The following is a 6000-nucleotide window of genomic DNA, read 5'->3' on the forward strand; positions in this document are numbered from 1 at the left end:
CCGGGCCTGCCCACCCTCAGGCCCCCCTCTGGGGACCCTGCCTCAGGGCCCTGCCTCCTCCAGACCCAAGGGGTCTTCAGAGACCCAGGAGCCCCTGGCTGCAGGTGCCCCCTCCAGGGGACAAGGCCTGCCCCCTGCGCAGAAGGGGCGGGCGAGGCCGGGACCCCGGGGTAGCCCTCCTGCTGCACCAGCCCTGGGACAGACGCGCCAGCCAGCGAGGGGCAGAGGCGGGGCGGCCTTCTGGACGGGCGGTGAGGGGCTGGGGGTGCTGCAGGAGCGTGCGGGTGAGGAGCCCGGAACATTCCAGAAAGAGTGCCCTGGTGATATCTGCTTCTGGCCTGTGGAGGTCAGAGGTCGGAGAGCAGGGCCATGAAGAGCCAGTGGGCGCCGTTTTGGGTGTGTGGAAGTCCTTCACAAAGGAAATGTGAAAAGATCCCTTTTCCCGCGGAGGCAGCCTGCCTTACCGAGAATCCAGGTTTTGGCAGCAGTCTGGCGTTTGAAGCTGTGTGGCTGTGGGCAAGTTGCTTAACCTCTCTGAGTCTTGGTTTCTTCTCTGAAAAGCCGGGACAGTAGTAACAACCTTGAAGTACTGTGATAACAGTGAGAATTAATGTGTGTAAATGCCTGACCAGGGCAGTCACCCAGAACGGGGAGGGCCCGTGTGCTGCGAGGTGACGACGGCGTCACAGCGGCGGGGAAATGGACAGGGCTGAGCTGACCAGGGGTTTATCCCTCTCGCCATGAATCCCTTTAAAATGACCAAGTAACACAGCGAAGGAGAGACGGAAAGGGGAAAGCCCGCTGCCATCACGGCTGGAAACCTGTGCGGGCGGCAGCTCGCCATGGGCCGGGGAGGACTGAGCACGCAGGGCGGGCGGGCTGGGGGGGGGGGGCGGGGAGCAGCCTGCAGGGCTGAGCACACGTGTCCTCGCTCCCCTGCGGAGAGGCACGGCGCAGGCGAGGCCTCCGTCCACGGAACAATGTGGGAAGAGACGGACAGAGGACAGCCCACTCAGCCGTCGGGAGCCCCGGGGTCCAAGCCAGCGGTGGGGCCCCAACAGCTCAGACACCAGAGGCACCGAGCACCTTGGAAAGCAGGGGCGGGCATGGGGCCCAGGCTCCTGCGCGGAAGCAAGCTGCTTCCCCACCCAGCGAGGCCTGGAATTCACGCTCCGGGGATTCGAACTGAAAGGATCAGGTAGAGCTCCGATCGAGAGTGGGGGTGGGCTGAAGTGTCAGGGCCCATCCTCAGCCTCGAGACCTCCCTCCCCCTTGGCTCTTCTGGATAAAGTCACCAATCCAGAAAGACCTACCCTTATGGGCATTTGGGGTTCTCTCAATGAAAGGGGCTGTCTCCATCACTCCACTGCGGCCCCCTCCCTGGAGAGCCACCAGGTGCCAGCCACCCAACAAAACCACTAAGCAGCACAGACGTGTTCCGTCCACCAGCACGCAGGCAAAAAGAACCTAGAGGGAGAAGAGAACATAGAGAAGATAAAACCTAAATATCTTCAGAGAGATAAGAGCAGATTTTATATCCCAGAAACAAGAACAGGAGGCTATAAGGAAAGAACAACCATCAACCAAATGGAACAAACCAAAGACTAGAGCTTTGGAAATGAAAAATATGATGGAAGTTAAAAGTTCAATAGGAGGCTTGGATGCTTAGGTTTAGGAAATCTCTCAGAAAGTGGAGCAGCAACCACCAAAACAAAAGGACAATGGGTAGCAATACATTTTTAAAAACTAGATTTCTCAGGCTAGTGGTCCAACATAAAAATAAAAGTAGTTTCAGAAAGGGGGAACAGAGAAAAATGGCAGGGAAAAAGCTAATAACAAAATTGTTGAAGAAAGTTTCCCAGAGCTGGAGAACATGAGTTTCCAAGTTGTAGGAGCACATGAGTGCCCAAAAAAATGAGTGCAGAGAGATTCACAGCAGTGAATCCCCAGGTAGCTGCAGAACGCAGGCTGTGCTGCTCGGCCCCCAGGGGGCTCAGCACAAAATGAGCAGTGGAGGCGGGCTCGACTGTCGCTGCCTTCCCAGCAGCAGCCCTGGAGAACGGGCTGGAATGGCGCAATCTGTGCGTCCAGTATTTTGAGGATAACACTTTCCGGCTAAACTGCCAATCAGGTGTGAAGATAAAATGGAGATATGCAGACATGCAAAATTTCAAGCAAAGTTTTTCTCCTTTGCAGCCTTTCTTAGGAAACAACAAAAGGATGAGGAAGAAAACCATAAAATGAAAATATGGGGTTCAGAAAACAGGGGGCCCAGCACCAGAGAGAGGCAAAGGGGTCTGTGGGGAACAGTGACCAGGAGCTCAGGGGGCAGCCAGCCTGCTGACCAGGGCAGCCAGCCAGCACTGGGAGTGCTCGTGTGCTGTGTTGCAGAATAAGAAAAACTATTAACTCCCTGTGAAACAAAAAGTTGTACAAGAAGGAAATGGACTCAAAATAAATATACATGGCTCAGCTATGACTAACGCTTTCCTAGTCACAATAAGGTGAACACACAATGTCAGTTTAGCCCAAAATTAAGGCATAACTTCTGAATTTCATCAAATCTATGATACCATCAATTATGAGATTTCACCACTGTTTTATATTTTATTAAAAAGGAAAAATCTGTCAGGTTACTACAAAGTGATTTCTTTTTATACGTGCACAATTCCGTGGCTCTTGGTAAGTTTATAAAGCTGTGCCACCCTCCCGAGACCAGTTTTAGAGCATTTTCATCACCCCAGAAGCATCCTTCAGACCCGTTTGCAGTCAGTTCCCCGTCCCACCCCAGCCGAGGCAGCCGTCAATCTTTTCCTGTCTCTGTAGACGGGTCTTTTCTGGACATTTCATATATGTGAAGTCACACATGATGTAATCTTTTTCCTCTGCCTTTTTTTCACTGAGCATGTTTTTGAGGTTTGTCCATGCTGAAGCACGTGCCAGTAGACTGTTCTTTTTATTGCTGAATGGTATTCCATTGTACGGCTAGACCACATTCTGTGTATCCATTCATCAACTGATGGGCATTTGGGTTGTTTCTAACTTGGGGCAATTATGAATATTGCTGCTATGAATATTTATAGGTGAGTGCTTGTGTGGACACATTTTCATTTCTCTTGTGTAGGTAAGTAGGAGTGGAATTGCTGGGTTGTGCAGGAATTTTATGTTTGACTTTTTAATAAACAGCCAAGCTGTTTTCAAAATGACTATATTGTTTTACATTCCCCTAAGCAATATACGAAGGTTCTAATTTCTCCACATCCTCTTCCACTCTGCTTATTGTTTGTCTTTTGATGTAAGCCATTCTACTGGGTATAAAATTGTATCTCATTGTGGTCTTAATTTGCATTTCCTTAATGACTGATGACATTGAACATCTTTTCATGTATTTTTGGCCATTTGTCTATCTTCTCTGGTGAAATGTCTATTCAGATCTTTTGCCTGTTTTTTTAATGAGGTGGTTTTCCTTATTATTGAGTTGTAAGAGTTCTGTATATGTTCTAGATACGAGTTTGTTTATCAGATATATGATTTGTAAATATTCTCCTGTCAAATGTCTTTATGTCTTTTTCTTTTTTTTTTTTAAGGAGGTACTGGGGATTGAACCCAGGACCTCATACATGGGCAGGAGGCACCCAACCGCTGAGCTACACCTGCTCCCCTTAATGGTATATTTTGCCCCTTCATGGTATATTTTGAAGCATAAACATTTATTATTGATGAAATCGGATTTATTATTTTTTTCCGCTTTATGAGTCATAATTTTGGTTCAGATCTAAGAACTCTTTGCCTAACTCTATTCTAGGTCTGTTTCATTTCCATATAAATTAATTGAAGAATGTGAGTGACAGGAACCAGAGGGTGGGGATCTTTGTACTATTCTTGCAACCTTCTATAAGTTGAAAATTATTTCAGAATAAAGTTTTAAATAAGTAAAACATGAACTATTGCCTTTGTAATTTCAATTAATATATATTTCAATTCCAGAACTTGTTTTATTTTATTTTTTAATAGATCCCAGGTCTCTTGTGAAATTCTAGATATTGTCATTTATTTTCTTGAATATATTGTCTATGGGTATTTTAAAATCTGGGTCACCTAGGAGTCTAATTGCACAGGGTAAATAATAAACTTGACCTTAATGAACATATATAGAACCCTGATTTCAGCAACTGGAAAATATATTTTTCCCCCAAGTACATGCAGAACATTCACCAAAATTGACCACATGCTGAGAAATAAACCTCATATGACATTTCAAAGGGTTGCAATCATAGACTATATTCTCTAACTTTAGTTGAGTAAAGTTAGAAATACCAAAAAGATAATAAGAGATTTCCAGGAAGATGGCATCAGAGTAGGGTGGCAGGGCTCAACTCTCTCACAAAAAACAATGGAGGAAGAGCAAAAAGCTCTGCTTTGGGGAACTGCAGACCAGGGGAGTGCTGCTCGTTGTTCAGGAGGGTGAGGGACAGAAGGAGGAAGAAGCTGAAAGGAAAACCCTGAGCTACTGGCCCCGCGGCTGGGAACGCACCCATCCCAAACCTTCAAGGCGTGCAGCCTGGGTAAAATGTGTGGGTCACTGCAGCTGACCTAGAGGGGAATGGACGTTTTCCTCTCTGGGAAGAGGGAGGGTGCAGCGGAAGGTGGAGAGTGGTTTCTTTTTAGTGAATTTGGCGAGCAAAGCCTGCTTTATATCTGTGCTCTGGCCGGACCACAATCACTGGCTAGTTGAGGCTGAAAGACACACTCTGGGGAAAGATTGGCTGAAGAGCGCCGTCTGCTGGCAGTCCAGGAAACTGCAAGGAGAAAAAAAGCTTTTGGGAACCTCCCACCCCCAGGCTCTCCTGAATCTGGTTTCCTCCCCATTCGTAGGTTCCTGGACCGTTTTGATAACTTAAGCTGGGCAATCTCAGAGATTTAGAATAAGTTGAACCAAAAATCAAAGAAGAGCTGTGAAACAAAACCACTAGCAAGAGGAAGAAATTGTCCAACAGGGTAAATTCACCAACATAATCAGATGCCTACACGTCAGCATAAAATTACAAGCCATGCTGGAAAATAGGAAGACATGGCCCAGGCAAAGGATCAAACAAAAAATCCTGGTGAGGCGTAGGATTTAAGACAACTAACCAATGGTGTTCACACAAATCTCCTAAATTAAGGAGTTGAAGGAAAATGGATAAAGGATATTGAGGAGACACTGTGCGAACATAAAGAACAATCTGAAAGCCTGCAAAGAAAAGTAACAGAGATTATGGGAATGAAAGACACAATGGATGAGATTAACCATACATTAGAGGCATGTAATAGCAGATTTGAACTGAGGGAGGACAGAATTAGTGAATCAGAGGACTGACAATCTGAACTTGAAAAGAGAACAGAAAAGAGAAAAGAATGGGAAAAAATGGAGCAGGATCTAAGGGAACTGAATGACAATGTGAAATGCACGAAAATATGTTATTGGTGTCCCAGAAAGAGAAGAAAATGGAAAAGGGGCAGAAAGAATGTTTGAGGAAATAATGACCAAAAACTTCCCAACTCTTCTGAAGGACATGAAAATCACCACCAAAGAAGAACCACACACCCCAAATAGAATGAATCGGAATAGACCTACTCTAAGACACCTATTGTTCAGAATGTGAAATACCAAAGATAAAGAAAGGATGCATCCCACACAAGGGAACCTCAAGAAGACTAAGTGCTGGGCTCCTTCTGAGCCCCTGGCGGTAAGAGGCCTCCATGCAGTGAAGGTTCTGAAGGAGAAAAACCGCCAGCCAAGAATTCCATGTCTTGCAAAACTGCCCTCCAAAAATGAGGGTGAGTTAAAAGTCTTCACAGACAAACAAAACCTGAGTGAGTTTCTACCAGAAGACCAGATTTACAAGAGGTACTAGAGGGAGTGGGGCAACCTAACATGAAAAGACAAGGGCAGGAGACATGAAGAGAAGTATAGAAATGAAGATTATTAGTAAGGGTAACTAAAAGGGTAAAAAAATG

Source organism: Dasypus novemcinctus, chromosome 14 (assembly GCF_030445035.2).
Source record: "Dasypus novemcinctus isolate mDasNov1 chromosome 14, mDasNov1.1.hap2, whole genome shotgun sequence".
In the NCBI taxonomy this organism is placed as follows: Eukaryota; Metazoa; Chordata; class Mammalia; order Cingulata; family Dasypodidae; genus Dasypus; species Dasypus novemcinctus.